This window comes from Leucopleurus acutus (assembly GCF_964270905.1).
Source record: "Leucopleurus acutus genome assembly, chromosome: 18".
NCBI classification, from domain to species: domain Eukaryota; kingdom Metazoa; phylum Chordata; class Mammalia; order Artiodactyla; family Delphinidae; genus Leucopleurus; species Leucopleurus acutus.
In genome coordinates this window covers 74,813,580-74,830,751 of record NC_139160.1, presented here as the reverse complement: position 1 = coordinate 74,830,751, position 17,172 = coordinate 74,813,580, and positions in this window count along the sequence as shown.

Below are 17,172 nucleotides of genomic sequence, written 5' to 3'. Positions count from 1 at the left end.
GGTTTTAGTGATTCCCGTGGTCCCCCCAGTTAGCTGTTCTCAGGTGGAAGTTGTCTTCTATAAGTAAGCGTGCAGACTCTTTACTGTAATACAATTCCTTTGTGACAGTCCTCGTTTCCAGATCATCACGGTAAAACATACTAGGTAACATTTCAATTTTTTACAAAAGGATTAGTTTGGGGATTACTTTCTGACTGAAAGTAATTGAAACTCTCTCAGATTCTAAGTGTGTGCATTTCCTAGTACCTAAATACATGGAGAAATAAAAGAATTCAAGGCAGTGCTAGAAACCGATTACTCTCTTCTCCACCCTGGACACCTGCAGCCAGCGCTTCTTTCTGTGAGTGGACCTTCTTCCCCTCTGGCAGGCCACTCCGCTCCGTGTTCTGCTGTAAAAGTTCTCAAGAGAGAGGGAATAACTTGCTTTAGGGAATTACCTTTGTCTTCAGCTGCTCTCCTGGGAGAGCCACTGAGCAGTCTGCCTGCGGCCAGTTTGGAACCAGGAGCTGGTCTTGGACCACCAGCGGGCAGCCCCAGCAGAGGAGGGCTAGTTCTCCCTCGACCAAAGGCGGCAGGGCAGCTGGCCCAGACTGGACATGGCCGGGTGATGTCCTCCACAGCCATCACATGATGCAGTTTCTCAGAAGACAGGTAGAAAACGAAGTGGCATTTATGTGCTCTCAAATTTCTTATTAGAGGAACAAAAGGAAGTTATTACTCCATCAATCAAGGATCTGTTTCCTGCAGAGGAAAGGGTGTGACAATAATTTAACTGAAATTCTGTTCAACAGATAGCAAGTGCGTCCATAGTCACTGACTAGCTCACCACATTCATGTTTATTTAGGGCTGGACCTGAGCCACACTTCTCTTCCATGGTTCAGCTCCTTTTCAGCCACTTCTTTTTCTCAACTGGAGTGTAAAACATCCTCCTGCAACAGAGCTGAAACAAACTGAATAAACAAAGGGAGTCCCACGTTCCCTGTCCCATCTATTCAGGACAGAGTAGATAGGAACATGGGAGAGTATATTTGAAAAGAACTGAAGTCAGGAGTCTGTCTGATGGATGAAACACAGCGTAAAACAAACATCTACTCTGACGGCCTGCTTGTAATAGTGACAACCTCAAAAAGATTCAGAAAGCTTAATTTTAAACTTCTGGCTTAGCAATCCTATAAAGAATTGGCGGGTTTGAGAAATCTATCCTTTACCCATTTCTTTGAGGAAAAAAGTGTCTTTCATAAGGATTTGGACAACTCAAGCATGGAGACAACAGCTCTTCTAGAAATGCATATGTACCTAAAAATAGACCTAGGTAAAACTGGCTTCCCCAGGTGCTCAGAATATGGAAAATGGCTTGATGCAAATAATTATTAATTTCAGAAAAAATCATGTTGTTTCCTTGTAGAAATATATACATGCAGTCAGTTGCTATTATAATTATAGTGAAACTTGAGTTGGAAGGCCAAGTGCTATCTGCTCTGTGAAACTGAACCAGGAAGTAATGGTGTGATTTTAAACATAGACAACACTGGTCATTTCTTATACAAAAAATAATGTCAGTCCCTGCGATGTTGATTTTTATTTCTTAATAGTTATATTCAAATGAGGAGTGTGTATGTATTTACTGGAGCTTAATTTTTGTCAGTTTTGGAAAAAAAAAATCCGCTAAGAATTCAGTTTCATCTGTGAATTGTCCTCAATTTGTAGTGTAACTGCTTTCAGATTTAATTCTCTTGAGTGTTTATTTAAGTGTGTGTTTTTAAGAAATTTCTGTTTAATACTATTTTCAATTAAAGTGCAATTTAGTTTGTTATTCTTTACCTTTATAACACTTACGAGAATATTTTCATTAGTATCAAGATGAATATGTGTCAGATCATCTGTCTATTTCATATACATCAACTAATTTTTCTACTTTACATGCATGACACAGACAATACACATTGACACAGAAGGGCACTCAAATAATACCTGGTCAGATTTGACCATCTCAAAAATGTTGGGAGAAAGGATTAATTCTATCCACGCAGGAAACATTACTTATGAAATTCTCTCTGTCTTTAAAAACAAATAAAGCAGAGTTTGCAAACATTTTTAATAATTTATTTGAAATTTTGCTTATTAAATGTGAGAAGTAAAATGATGGGGGTGAGACGTATGGCCTCTGGAGTCAGACGCATCTGTATGCCCAATTTTGTTCTACCATCTTAACAGACTCTTCCCTGCCCCAAATCTAGAAACTGATTTTGTTTAGATAGACATTTTGGTGGGATGCTGACCCCACTGCAAGCTTCAATTCTAATCACTGCAACGCAGTCCTGGTGATTCCATCCGCATCAGCGTTGATTGCTAAGAGTGGACGGATAAGAGAGGTTTCTAACAATCAGATGGGAGGGGTGGTCTCTTTGGGGGCTCATGAGAAGGAGTTCATCATCTTTAAAGAGAAACCCAAGAAAAAGACATCCTTCCTGCACTGCCACATGTTCACATATGACCACACAGAACTGTGCTGGCCATCCACCAACTGCTGTGCTGTCTAGGCCGACAGGTGGAGGGTAGGAAGAAAACCTGGGTCTCTAACTGCACTATTGCGCTGCTGAATTAATCAACTCTTCGTGTTCCCTATCTGGGGATGTTTTATACTGAGTAATCCTTTTGCCTTATTCTTTAAGCCAATTTGAGACAAGAGTAGACGTTAATGGATCCCGAAACATCCTAACTAGTTCTGCTAGTGTGAGGATATTTATATTCCTACAACCCAAAAACTGTGTGTTTCGAATGTTCTTCCAGAATTTTTCCAAATGTCTTCAGGTTAAAAATTACAATGTAAAGAGAAATTTTTGTTTTATATTTCATCTAGCATTTATTGCTGGAAAAACTAGCTCATTCACTAAGAAGAATCTTATTTCCATTTCTACTCTAAAGTTACTTTTTGATAACTTCAACTATTTAGTAGAATTAGGAAACAAGAAAACAACATCTTTAGAAGTGTTATTCTGTGGAGATGTATTGAAGGGATCTGTCTTTTCTATGTGGACCCAGAATAAATTCAGTCACCTCTTCAGGAAGGGAAATAGGAAATCAGAATTGTGGGTCACCATGTAAGGAGGGAATCACCTCAAATTAAAGAAAAACCAAAGGAAGCCCAGGGTATTCTGAGAAAAATGCAGCCTGAATCCATTTTTCTTCTCCTTCCTACAGGCTCTGAGTTATCCATCTTTCTTGAGCCAAACTACAGAGGAACCCATAGGCAGCTGGATGTTGGGCTCTAACAGTTCTTAGACAAAGAAAAATGATGTGAGGCTTCTTCCCCCAAAGCAAGGTTAGGTAGTATTGATTCTGGGACTGGAGTCTCAGTGAATCTTCAAATAAATGGCAGAGCAGAAGTCTGTGGGCCCAGGCAGTGGGGGTCATCAGCCCCCCATGAGTGTGCCAGGTGTCCTTGACCTGGAGACGGCATGGAGGAACCAGGTGAGTGGAGGTATTCCTCCCATCCCTGGAGCTGGGATAACGTAAGGAGTGAGAGGAAACGAAAGCCTCCCCAACGCCCATGTCTCATCAGTAGACGGCAAGCTTCTCTGCCGGCACCAGGCCGGCTTATCCAGATGGAGAGGACTTGGTTTCCCAGCAGTTGAGTGAGTAAAGAAAACTGATAGGATGCTTAGGAGAGGTGAACAGGCACAGAAGGAAAGAGAAACAGGAATCCTCTTGCCAACATGCAAAACAGAGGTGATGGACAATTTGAGTTCTAAAAATTAATAGAAAATTCAACTGCAGTAAGTTTTCTTAGAAACTAAAAAAGATCCCCATCATTTTCCAATGAAACAATTTAATAGATGAATTAAAAAGGAAAGGATGGTCACTTTTTTTTTTTTTTTTTCCCTGTACGCGGGCCTCTCACTGTTGTGGCCTCTCCCGTTGCGGAGCACAGGCTCCAGACGCACAGGCCCAGCGGCCATGACTCACGGGCCCAGCTGCTCTGCGGCATGTGGGATCCTCCCGGACCGGGGCACGAACCCGTATCCCCTGCATCGGAAGGCAGACTGTCAACCACTGCGCCAGCAGGGAAGCCCTCTCTGAGCGGCTTGGAAATCTGCAACTTCTCTTCTTGTGTTTTCCTGCTACTGAAAACATAAAGACTCTCTTAATCTCAGATTGTTTTATTACCAAGTCTGATTGCTCAACAGAAATATAATTTTATAGGAAATTTTGTAAAAGCTGTATTAGATAATCGTCAAGTGTCATAAAACATGTCTAATATGTCAGAGTTCATAAATTGCATTTATTGTTAATTACATCTGAATGTACTGCATTTAAAATGAATTTCCTGATTTTTGTCTATTCCTTTTAAATATAAGCCTCTTTTTTCTACCACTGGTATAAAAAAAAGAGGGTGATTTCCAGAATTTTAACCAAAAGCATAATCTGTTATCTCACAGCTACAGCTGTTTACATATTTTAAACTAAATAATGAGTTTCTACTAGTTTCAAAAATTAAACACAATCCAGACCCATTTTCGTATTTCCACACTCAAGAGAAGTGATCACGATGCAGTACAAAATTCATGTGAAATTTTCACTATCACTTATCAGCCAGCAGTATTAGTAATAATTAACTAAGAATAACAATTCAAATAAAATAAAGTATAAACTGGGCTCTGCTGGTGACTATTAAAATCCTTCAGTATTTTAGAACACTAATCTTAAACCATTAACTGTAGACACTTTTTGAGTTTTTTTAGAGGTAAAATTGGCATATGACATTATGTTAGTTTCAGGTGTATAACATAATTCAATCTTTGTGTGCGCTACAAAGTGATCACCACAGTAAGTCTAGTTAGCATCTGTTACTGTACAATTGATCCCCTTCACCCATTTCACCCACCCCCCAAGCCCCTTCCCCTCTGATAACCACCAATCTGCTCTCTGTATCTGAGTTCTGTTTTGTTTTGTTTGTCTGTTTGTTTTTTATATTCCACACGTAAGTGAAAGCAAACAGTATTTGTCTTTATCGGTCTGACTTATCACACTTAGCATAATACCCTCAAGGTCCATCCATGTTGTCACAATGGCAAGTTTCCCCCTTTCTCATGGGTGAGTAGTATTCTACTGTACATGTACCACATCTTTTCGATTTAAAAAAAATTGTGTTAAAATACACATAACATAAAATTTATCGCCCTACCTTTTTTTTAAATTGAAGCGTAGTTGATTTACAATGTTGTGTTAGTTTCCGGTGTACAGCAAAGTGATTCAGTTATACCTATATACACATTCTTTTTCAGATTCTTTTCCATTGTGGTTTATTACAGGATACTGAATATAGTTCCCTGTGCTATACAGTAGGTCCTTGTTGTTTATTTTACATATAGTCGTTTGTATCCACGTTACCCTTTTGAAGTCACTTTTCAACTTCTCTTTAATATGGTTGACTTTTTTTAAAAATACATTTATTTATATTTTTATTTATTTTTGGCTTTGTTGGGTCTTTGTTGCTGCGCGTGGGCTTTTCTCTAGTTGTGGAGAGCAGGGGCTACACCTCGTTGCGGTGCGCGGGCTTCTCATTGCAGTGCCTTCTCTCTTTGCAGAGCATAGGCTCTAGGCGCACAGGCTTCAGTAGTTGTGGCATGCGGGCTCAGTAGTTGTGGCACACAGGCTTAGTTGCTTCACAGCATGTGGGATCTTCCCAGACCAGGGATCAAACCCGTGTCCCCTGCATTGGCGGCTGCTTCTTAACCACTGCACCACCAGGGAAGTCCCAATATGGTTAACTTTTGAATTTATAATCCTCACCCCATCCCAGAGAAGGAAAGATATCTCATTTGGGGAAACTTCTGTATGTCATGGATCTGCAATACGAAGAGGACTGCAGGAGGCACTGTACATGTCATCTCAGGCTCCAGAAGGCGGCAGTGCATGGCGGACAAAGCCCCGGCCACACTCAGAAAATCTGGGTCCTGATTACAGCTGCGTGTCTAGGTTTGGTCCCTTCACCCTTGGGTTTCATCTCATTCCTCTGTGGAATTCACTTCTCTTTCAGGTCTCTTCCACTCTAATCAGTACAGAGAAAGGCATTTTGATTCCCAGGACTGTCCTTTGTCTACAGTGCCTCCTGTGGCCCTAGATTTTTTTTTTTTCAAATTGTGGTTTAAAAACACTTACCATAAAATCTACCATCTTAACCACTTTTAGGGTACAATTCAGTAGTGTTAAGTGCATTTACCCTGTTGTGCAACCATCACCACCATCTTTCTCCAGAACTTTTTCATCTTGCAAAAATGAACGTCCATACCCATTGAACTAAGAACTCCCTTTCCCCTCCCTCAGGCCCTGGTCACCACCATTCCACTTCCTATCTCAATAATTTTGACTACTCCAGATACTCATATAGGTGGAATCATACAATATTTGTCTTTCTGTCACGGGCTTATTTCACTTAGCATTATGTCCTCAAGGTTCATCCATGGGATGGCATGTGTCAGAATTCCATTCCTTTTCAGTGCTGAATAATATTCCAATGTACATATGTTTGCCTGTGATAGTAATGTAGGCAGCCCTCATCCAATCCATCGAAGGCCTGAAGAAAACAAAGAGGCTGACTTCCCCTTGAGTAAGAATGAACTCCTCCTGCCTGTTAAGGGGGACACGTGTCTTTTCCTGCCTCAAGACTTGAACTGAAACCCTGGCTCTTCTGGGGTCTTGAGCCTGCTAACTTTCATAGTGGAACCTACAATAGCAGATCCCCTGGTTCTCAGGACTTCAGACCTGTACTGGAATATGTATGTATGCGTGTGTGTGTGTGTGTGTGTACACACACACACACACACATACTGGAATACATGTATATTTACGCATCCTGTTGGTTCTGGAAAACACTGGTTAATATGATACCACATTTTATTTATCTATTCATCCATCGATGATGGACGATAATCAACTTGGGTTTCTCAGTGATCAGTTTGGGTTGCTTCCACATCTTAGCTACTGTGAATAATGTTGCTATGGATATGAGTGTGCAAAATCTCTTTGAGATCCTGCTGTCAATACCTTTGGACAAATACACAGAAGTGGAGTTGCTGAATGACACGTTAATTCTATTTTTAATTTTTTGTGGAACCTCCATACTGTTTTCTGTAGCGGCTGCACCCATTTTATTGATACATGTCCATCAAAGTGCTCAAGGTTCCAGTTTCTCCACATCCCTGACAATACTTCTTATTGTCTGTTTTTTGATAGTAGCCATCCAACAGAAGTGAAGTGATATGTCATTGTGGATTTGATTTCCATTTCCCTGATTAGTGATGAACAATGGACATTTTTTAAAGGTCTTTAAAGTTTACTTTAAAAAATAACACAGGGCTTCCCTGATGGCGCAGTGGTTGAGAGTCTGCCTGCCGATGCAGGGGACACGGGTTTGTGCCCCGGTCCGGGAAGATACCACATGCCACGGAGCGGCTGGGCCCGTGAGCCATGGCCGCTGAGCCTGCGCGTCCGGAGCCTGTGCTCCGCAACGGGAGAGGCCACAGCAGTGAGAGGCCCGCGTACCGCAAAAAAAATAAAATAAAATAACACAAATGCTAACTTATTTACAATGTGAAATAAATCTACAGACAGTTCTTGTGCGTTGACTGGCATATCTCCTCAAATAGGCTTGTAAAGAAAACCTCAATCTTCCTCCTATGTATTTTTTTTTCTTTTTTTAATTTCGTTTTCCGTTTGTTTGTTTTATCTTTCTATGTATCTTTTCACCGTCACACCACTACCAATCTCTCAACTCTTCTGACACCAAAAGTGTGGGTGCTCCTCTGTGAGGCCGGCTGGCTGTCCTACAGTTTAATTCAATTCTGACACATCTATCTGGAGTTCGTCTTAGGTTCCACAGGCTGAGGGCTCAGTCCCACAAGACTAACTCCAGCCCACTTCAGACGGCAACCACAAGTCCAGGTTGTCACCGTGCATCTGACAGACTGGCTATAAATCAGAGGAACCCACGACCTGATCCTTGGGTTTGATTAATTTGCCCACAGAACTCAAGAAAATGGTTTAATTAGTGTTTACCAATTTGTTATCAAAGGATGCAATAAAGGGTATATATGAACACCCAGACAGAAGAGGCGTGTGGGAAGTGGCGCCTTGCTTCCACACCCTCTCCAGGACGCCATGCTCCCAGCACCTCCAGGTAGCCACCAACCCCACACTTCTGGAACTTTCCTGCAAGCTTCACCAGGCATGATTGCTCATTAACTCCAGCTCCAGCCCCATCTCTGGAGAATGAAAAGTTGAAAATTCCAAACTTCTAATCATGGCTTGGTCTTTTTGGTGACCACCCTTCATTCAGTGACCAAGAGTCTCCTCATTAGAACAAAAGATACTACTATCACCTAGGATATTCCAAAGGATTTAGGAACTCTGCACCAAGAACCGATCAAAGACCAATATAAATATTTTCTAAATCATTTTAAAAAATCGTTTAGAAGCTAACCTATTAACAATGTGAAAAGAAACTATAGATACAGTTCTTGTTTATTGATCAGCAAATTTTCTCAAATATGCTCAGATATTCATGTGTAAATACACTAGTGAAGCAACATTAGAAGCACAGGTTTTGGAATTGAGCAGGAGATTTCTTGGATTAATTTCACAGTTACTGTTATCAACCCACGTTAGCAAAATAAACCTACGCTGTCTACAAGGACACACCTGCCCTTACACCCCACTCTCTAGGTCACAGTCTCTTCCGCCATGTGGGAGACTTACTGCTAATGTGACTTCCACTTTTCATGCCCCATTCCTGACCACTCCTCTCTAACTGAGACACTGTTTTCCTCTTGGATTTTTCCTCTTGAAACATTCTACTTTTTAAGGAGACTTTGCATATGTTTAATCTATTATTGTTTGTTCTATAATATAAAACATAAAATCCAAACGCAATGTATAACCAGATGAAGATCCTGGATCAAAAAAAATAAAAATAAACAAGCTCAAAGAAATTTGGGGAGAGATTGAGGAGAGCTGAATACAGATTGGCTACTTTGTTGTTAAGTTTCTTAGGTGTAATAGTGGTATTGTGCTTCCGTAGGAGAACACCCTTATTCTTAGGTGATACATCCAGTAGTATTTATGGGTAAAGTGTCATCATACCTGCAACTTACTCTGAAATAGTTCAATGTAAAATAATAGATATATGATGGATATAACAGACTGACAGGTGAAGCAAATATGGAGAAAAACATGAGCAAATTCTGAATCTAAGTGACAAGTGAATGGTTATCCATTTTACCACTATCTCAATAGCTCCGTACGCATGAAAACTTTGTAACCCCACAAATGGAACAAAAGGTCAATCACCTTTTTCTATTTACAAGTTCTGTGAAAAGAAGACATTGGAGGCGGCCCCTCCGTCTTTCGTCCACGTACATAACAGTCCTTTTTCTAAAAAGTAGGATGTGTGAGCTCTAATGATACTTTCTCTTGCTTCTGCCCTTTCTCCCAGAAGGCAGGTTAGCTTCTTTGTACTCTTATCCTTCAGAATCTATGCCCATCACCTGCTCTGCTGATTCTGGATTTTTAAATCATGCAGCATCTTCGTCAGTTTCCAACAGAATGGCACTCAGAACAGAGACTGGAAAGGGGGTAGTTTCCGCCAAGTAGGGAAACCCGCATCTGCCACCTGTAGGGCCTCTGATGGGGGGTCTGTGTGAGGGCCAGAGACACACAGTGTCCCTAGGAGCCGTGGAAAATAGACTCGTGGCTGAGCCTGGTGTGGAAGGAACGATGCCGCCTTAGAACAAACTCTGGAGTAGAAAGACCCAACAGGATTTAAATAGCCAGCAGTTACCATATTATATTGAAAACCTGAGTCACTGCTCCAACTGTCTCAGATCCCATAAGTCAAATGGCTCTAGAACCGTCTCAAGAAAGAGATTAGGGGACCCTGACAGCAGAACCATCTTGTTCACCAAGATTAACAATCCAGCCAGGAAGATGAGTGAAGGCTGAGTCAGATTTAATTTGATGTAGAAAAACAAGGAAACATGATCTTTCCTCCTCCCAAGTACAAGAAAGTCATTCTCTTTCAGAGAAATCTATTCTTTCTAATTATAACATGTACTATTTGTACTGCATGTGTATATATTTATTTACCTGTTAACTGTTCATCTCCCAAATTCCATGAAGGCAGAAGCTGTGTCTGTTTTGCTTGCCTTTATGGAACCAAAATACAGTACAGTGACAGAACACACTATAAATGCTCCATTCATTTAAACAATTAATGAAACAAATAATATCCATTATATTATTATATATTACGTACATTATATACAATATATAGTATAATTATATATAATCAATAATTATAATTTAGGCTATAAATCAATCAATAATTTAGGCTAGTTTATCTAAATGTGCAGTTGTTTATTAATGGAATATATATATATATATAAACATTTCAGCTATTTTGCCCTATTTCACATTATTTCAACATTCTTCCATATCAAAATCTCATCAGCATGTTTTCAGTTGACAATACATTTGGATTTCTGGTAATTTGTTTACACCTCAGTATGGCAAATGTGCTATATGTGAATTAATTAGAATTAGTTAATAGAGGTTGAGTAATTATTGTAAAGAGTTAGCTCGTCCGTATTACAACTTAGGTTTGGTAAGAAACATAAAGATTGTCAGAGATTATCCTTAATTGGCAAAATCAGTGGACTACAAGATACGTGTTAGTGAGTACTGGTACGGCAGGGCCCACGGCCTTTGCACGTCCTCGGATAAGAAGCTGGCGAGCCCAGCCATCCACGGTGTCCCCAAAGTATGGATCCTGCTAACCTTGCATCTCTCTATTTCAAGAGAAATCCTGCTAAGCTGCTGACCCACAGAGCATGCTGCTCCTGTCTCAAAAGCATTATCAAAGAACGTTGGAGTGGGGCTTCCCTGGTGGCGCAGTGGTTGAGGGTCCGCCTGCCGATGCAGGGGACGCGGGTTCGTGCCCCGGTCTGGGAAGATCCCACGTGCCGCGGAGCGGCTGGGCCCGTGAGCCATGGCCGCTGAGCCTGCGCATCCGGAGCCTGTGCTCCGCAACGGGAGAGGCCACAACAGTGAGAGGCCCGTGTACCGCAAAAAAAATAAAAAAATAACGTTGGAGTGACCCATTGATACAAGATGTTAGAAGGACCAGAGGACAGAGAAAAGAACCTCTTCCCCTCTATCCAATGTGTCACGCTGGCTGTGAATTAGAGTCTGTGCACGAAGAGGAATTCCGTCTGAGACCTGCTCTCGTAGTAACATCTATCTGGGTGATAGGTGCCTCTAACATGTAGAGAATCTAGAGATTCACAAGTATAAGCATATTTGCTACAGCTGACGATCTAGGAGGAGGGGGACATTATTAAAGCTATCATATACAAACTCTCCTTTATCTTTTCAGTGTTAAGTACATGACAACCCACACTTTTGTCCAAGGTGCGTTGGGTCTCCATTGCTGCACGCAGGGCTTTCTCTAGTTGCGGTGAGCGGGGGCTACTCTTCGTTGCACTGCACAGGCTTCTCATTGCGGTGGCTTCTCTTGTTGTGGAGCATGGGCTCTAGGCACGCGGGCTTCAGTAGTTGTGGCACTCGGGATCAGTAGTTGGGGCTTCGCGGGCTCCAGAGCACAGGCTCAGTAGTTGTGACTCGAACCCCTGTCCCCTGCATTGGCGGGCGGATTCTTAACCACTGCACCACCAGGGAAGTCCCCAAAGGTTCCTTTTTATTAAGAATTATTTCACTTATACTTTGTCAATATAATGCATGCTAAGTATAAGTCAAACAGTTTTGAGTTCTATACCAACTAATGATCTCTTCCTGCCTTCTCCCCTCTGTAGCCATCTTTCCCTGATATGTAATTAATACCAACAGTTTAATGCATGTACTGTGTATAATATATAAACAGTCAGATAGCATATACAAACAACTTTTATACCAACACCACTCTCTTTATATGTATACATATATACACAAACACATACATATTATTATATCTATATATATGCTTTCTAATGGACTAATACTGTTCACATTACACTGTAACAGATTTCCTTCAATAAAATATATCAAGGGTATTTTTCCAGATCAAAAATATAGATTTTAATTTCTTTTATAACTTATTTTATTATTTCTCACTGATGGAATTTCAAGCTATTTTTCAGGGTTTTTGTTTGTTTGTTTCTTTGTTTTGGCTACTACCAAATAAATGCTACATTAAGATATAATTTTACACATGCTCTCATCTAACTATATTTTTAGGATAGATTTCCCAAAGTGAAAACTGGATTAAAAGTGATAAAACAGGGGCTTCCCTAGTGGCGCAGTGGTTAAGAATCCGCCTGCCGGGGCTTTCCTGGTGGCGCAGTGGTTGAGAGCCTGCCTGCTGATGCAGGGGATGCGGGTTCGTGCCCCGGTCCGGGAGGATCCCACTATGCCACGGAGCGGCTGGGCCCATGAGCCGTGGCCGCTGGGCCTGCGCGTCCGGAGCCTGTGCTCCGCAACGGGAGAGGCCACAACAGTGAGAGGCCCGCGTACCACAAAAAAAAAAAAAGGAATCTGCCTGCCAATGCAGGGGACAAGGGTTCGAGCGCTGGTCCAGGAAGATCCCACATGCCGCGGAGCAACTAAGCCCGTGCACCACTACTACTAAGCCTGAGCTCCAGAGCCCGTGAGCCACAACTCCTGAAGCCCGGGCACCTAGAGCCCATGCTCTGCAACAAGAGAAGCCACCGCAATGAGAAGCCCGTGCACCACAACCAAGAGTAGCCCCTGCTCACCGCAACTAGAGAAAGCCCGCGCACAGCAACGAAGACCCAATGCAGCCATAAACAAATAAATAAAATTTTTAAAAAAGTGATGAAACAAAGCTTAATGTTTCATAGATGTATGCAATCTGGTCTCCAAAGTGTAGCAATTCACAATCCTGCTGGCAACACTTCCTTGTGCTCTTGCCAGTATGAGATTTTATCAATTATTTAAATCTTGTTCCTGTTAAACTTGAAAAACAAAACAGTGTATTGTTTATACACTGACACCAAATTAAACTGTTATTCCAGCTACCTCTGGAGTAGAAAGTCCTAATTCTATACCAATTTCACTAAAAATTAAATTCTTGTGATTTTAAAATATAATAACCAACAAATCCTCCCAGAACTCATACATTCCAAAGAAATAAACTAGTACTAAAGATGCTAATTGGCCCTCCTCCCTTTTTCACATCCCCTTCTTGGACCATCTGCCCCATGCATAGCCCAATAACTGGGCTGGGAGTTGCAGGCGTCTTTGGTGACACCAATTATGGGCTAAGTCCAAGCAGAGCAGAAGTCGATCTGCTAAGAGGAAGCAGAGATATGAGACCATGTGACTCTAGAACAGCCAAAGAGAAGCTTCATTCATTGATTCTTTGATCAAATGGTCATGGCAGGGTCTGCTTCTGTTGGCATCTTACAAAATTCAACACTCTTTCATGACTAAAAACATTCAACAAACTAGAAATAGAAGGAAATTACCTCAACATAATGAAAGCCATATATGAAAAGCCCACAGCTAATCTTTAGAGAAATGCAAATCAAAACTATAATGAGGTACCACCTCACACCGGTCAGAATGGCCATCATTAAAAAGTCTACAAACAGACAGTCCAATGGTTAGGACTCTGTGCTCTCACTGCTGAGGACCCGGATTTGATCCCTGGTTGGGGAACTAAAATCCCACAAGCCACACGGCACAGCCAAAAAAAAATGTCTATAAATAATAAATGCTGGTGAGGGTGTGGAGAAAAGGGAGCCCTCCTACACTGTTGGTGGGAATGTAAACTGGTGCAGCCACTATGGAGAAGAGTGTGGAGTTTCCTCAAGAAAATAAAAATAAGAGTTGCTGTATGATCCAGCAATCCCTCTCCTGGGCATATATCCAGAGAAAACTCTAATTCAAAAAGACATCTGCACCCCAGTGTTCACAGCAGCACTATTTACAATAGCCAAGACATGGAAACAAATGTCCATCAACAGGTGAATGGATAAAGATGTTGTATATATATATACAATGGAATATTACTCCACCATAGAAAAGAATGAAATAATGCCATTTGCAGGAACATGGATGGACCTAGAGATTTTTTTTAACTTTTTATTTTATACTGGAGTATAGTTGATTAACTGTGTTGTGACAGTTTCAGGTGTACAGCAAAGTGATTCAGTTTATACATATACATGTATTCTTTTTTCAAATTCTTTTCCCATTTAGGTTGTTACATAAGGACCTAGAGATTGTCATACTAAGTGAAGTAAGTCACTTAGAGAAAGACAAATATCACATGATATCACTTATATGTGGAATCTAAAAGAAAATGATACAAATGAACTTATATACAAAACAGAAATAGACCTATAGACAGAGAACAGACTTGTGGTTGTTGAGGGGGACGGGGGTGGGGGAGGGAAGGATTGGGAGTGTGGGATTAGCAGGTGCAAACTATTATATATAGGATGGATAAACAACAAGGTCCTACTGTACCGCACAGGGAACTCTGTTCAATACCCTGTGATAAATCATAATGGAAAATAATATGAAAAAGAATATACATATATGTATTGATATAACTGAATCACTTTGCTGTACAGCAAAACTTAACACAACATTGTAAATCAGCTATGCTTCAATAAATTTTTTTAAAAAGCCCACAGCTAACATCATACTCAATGGTGAAAAACTGAAAACTTTCCCTCTTAGTAACAAGGCCAGAATGCCCATTTTTGACGCTTCTGTTCAAAACAGTACTGGGAGTCCTAACTAGAGCAATTAGGCAAATAGAAGAAATAAAAGGTTTCCCAATTGGAAGGGAAGAAGTAAAATTGTCTGTTTACAGATGACATGATCTTATATGGACAAAACCCTAAGATTCCACAAAAATATTGTTAAAATAAATAAATTCAGTAAAGTTGCAGAATATAAAATCAGTTGTGTTTTTATACACTAACAATGAACCGTCTGTAAAGGAAATTAAGAATACACTCCCATCTACAATAGCATTAAAAAGAATAAAATAATTAGGAATAAACTTAACCAAGCAGGTAAATGGCATGTACACTGAAAACTACAAAACATTGCTGAAAGTAATCAAACAAGACACAAATAAGTAGAAAAACATTCCACGTTCATGGGTTAAAGGAGTTAATATTGTTAAAATATTCGTAATACTCAAAGCAATCTACAGATTCAATGCAGTCCATGCCGAACTATCAATGGCATTTTTCACAGAAATAGAAATAATCATCTTAAAATTCAGACGGAATCTCAAAGGACTCCAAGTAGCTAAAACAATCTTAAGAAAGACGAAAAACAAAACTAGAGTCTTCACAGGAAAACGAACAAAAAACTATAGAGTCTTTACAATTGCTGATTTTAAAACACAGTACAAATTTACAGTATGGTACTGGCATGAAAACAGACACATGGACCAGTGGAACAGCATTTAAGAGACAGCACAGAAATAAACGCTCACTTCTATGGTCAAATGATCTTTGACAAAGTTTTCGGGGCTACACAACGGGGAAGAGATAGTCTCTTCAACAAATGGTGCTAGGAAAACTGAATATCCACAAGAAAAACAATAAAATGGGGCCCTTCTATTACACCATATACAAAAATCAACTCAAAGTTGATTAGATACCTAAATGTAAGACCTGAAACTATAAACTCCTAGAAGAAATCATACAGGAAAAACTTCACGACACTGGATTTGGCAATGATTTCTTAGATACGGCACCCAAAGAACAGGCATAAAAAGCAAAAGCAAATGGAAGTACGTCAAACTTAAAAACGTCTGCATAGCAAAGGAAACAACGAACAAAACGAAAAAGCAATCTACAGGATGGAAGAAAATATCGCAAACCACAGATCTGATAAGGAATTAGTATCCAGGATACATAAAAATCTACAACTCAACAACAAAAATCCCCCCATTACCTGCTTTAATAATCAACAGAGGACTTGAATAGACCTGTCTCCAAAGAAGATAATTTGTAAATGGTCAACAAGCACATGAAAAGATGCTCAACATCACTAATCATCAGGGAAATGCAAATCAAAACCACAATGAGGTACCACCTCACATCCGTTACAATGGCCACTATTAAGAAAAAATAAAGTGAAGTGTTGGCAAGGATACGGAGAAATTGGTACCCTTGTGCTCTGTTGGTGGGAATGTAAAATGGTGCAGGTAGTATGGAAAACAGTATGAAAGTTCCTCGAAAAATTAAAAATTGAATTGCTATGTCATCCAGCACATCTTATTTCCTAGTATATATCCCAAAGGATTGAAAACAAGATTTCAAAGAGGTATGTGCACACCTATTTTCATTGCAGCATTATTCACAATAGCCAAGAGGTGGAAGCAACCTAAATGTCTACTGGCTGATGACTGGATAAAGAAAATGTGATGTATACATACAATGGAATACTATTCAGCCTTAAAATAGAAGGAAAGCCTGTTTTATGCTAAAACACAGATGAACCTTGAGGACATTATGCTAAGTGAAGTAGTCACAAGGAGACAAATGTTGCATGATTCCATTTACATGGAGTATGTAAAGTAGTCAAATTCAAAGAAACAGAAAGTAGAATTATAGTTGCCAGGGGCTTGGGGAAGGGGGAAATGGAAGTTGTTCAAAAGGTAGAGAGTTTCAGTTTTGTAAGATGAAAAAAAATCTAGAGATCCATTGCACAGAGCATATAGTTAACACTAACATACCATATACTCAATAATGATTAAGATGGTAAATTTTATGTTTGTGACTTTTACCACAAGAAAAAAGACAACTAATGACAAAATAATTAGTTGTGAAATTTATAACATACACAGAAGCAAAATATATGACCAAAATAGCACAAAGGCAATAAGGGGAGGAACATAAGCATACCATTTTTAGGTTCTCAAATTTCATGTGAAGAGGTCTAAAATTATCTGAAGATAAACTGTAAATTTAGAAAGAATGCTGAGAGAACTTAAAGAACGCCTCAAGATGAATATTTTTAAGATATTTATTTGACCCAAACAGTTCAACAATTTGAAGGCTTTTTTTTTAAAGAAAATAACATTTCAATATTCGTATGGAAATGAAAATGATTTAGAATAGTGAAAA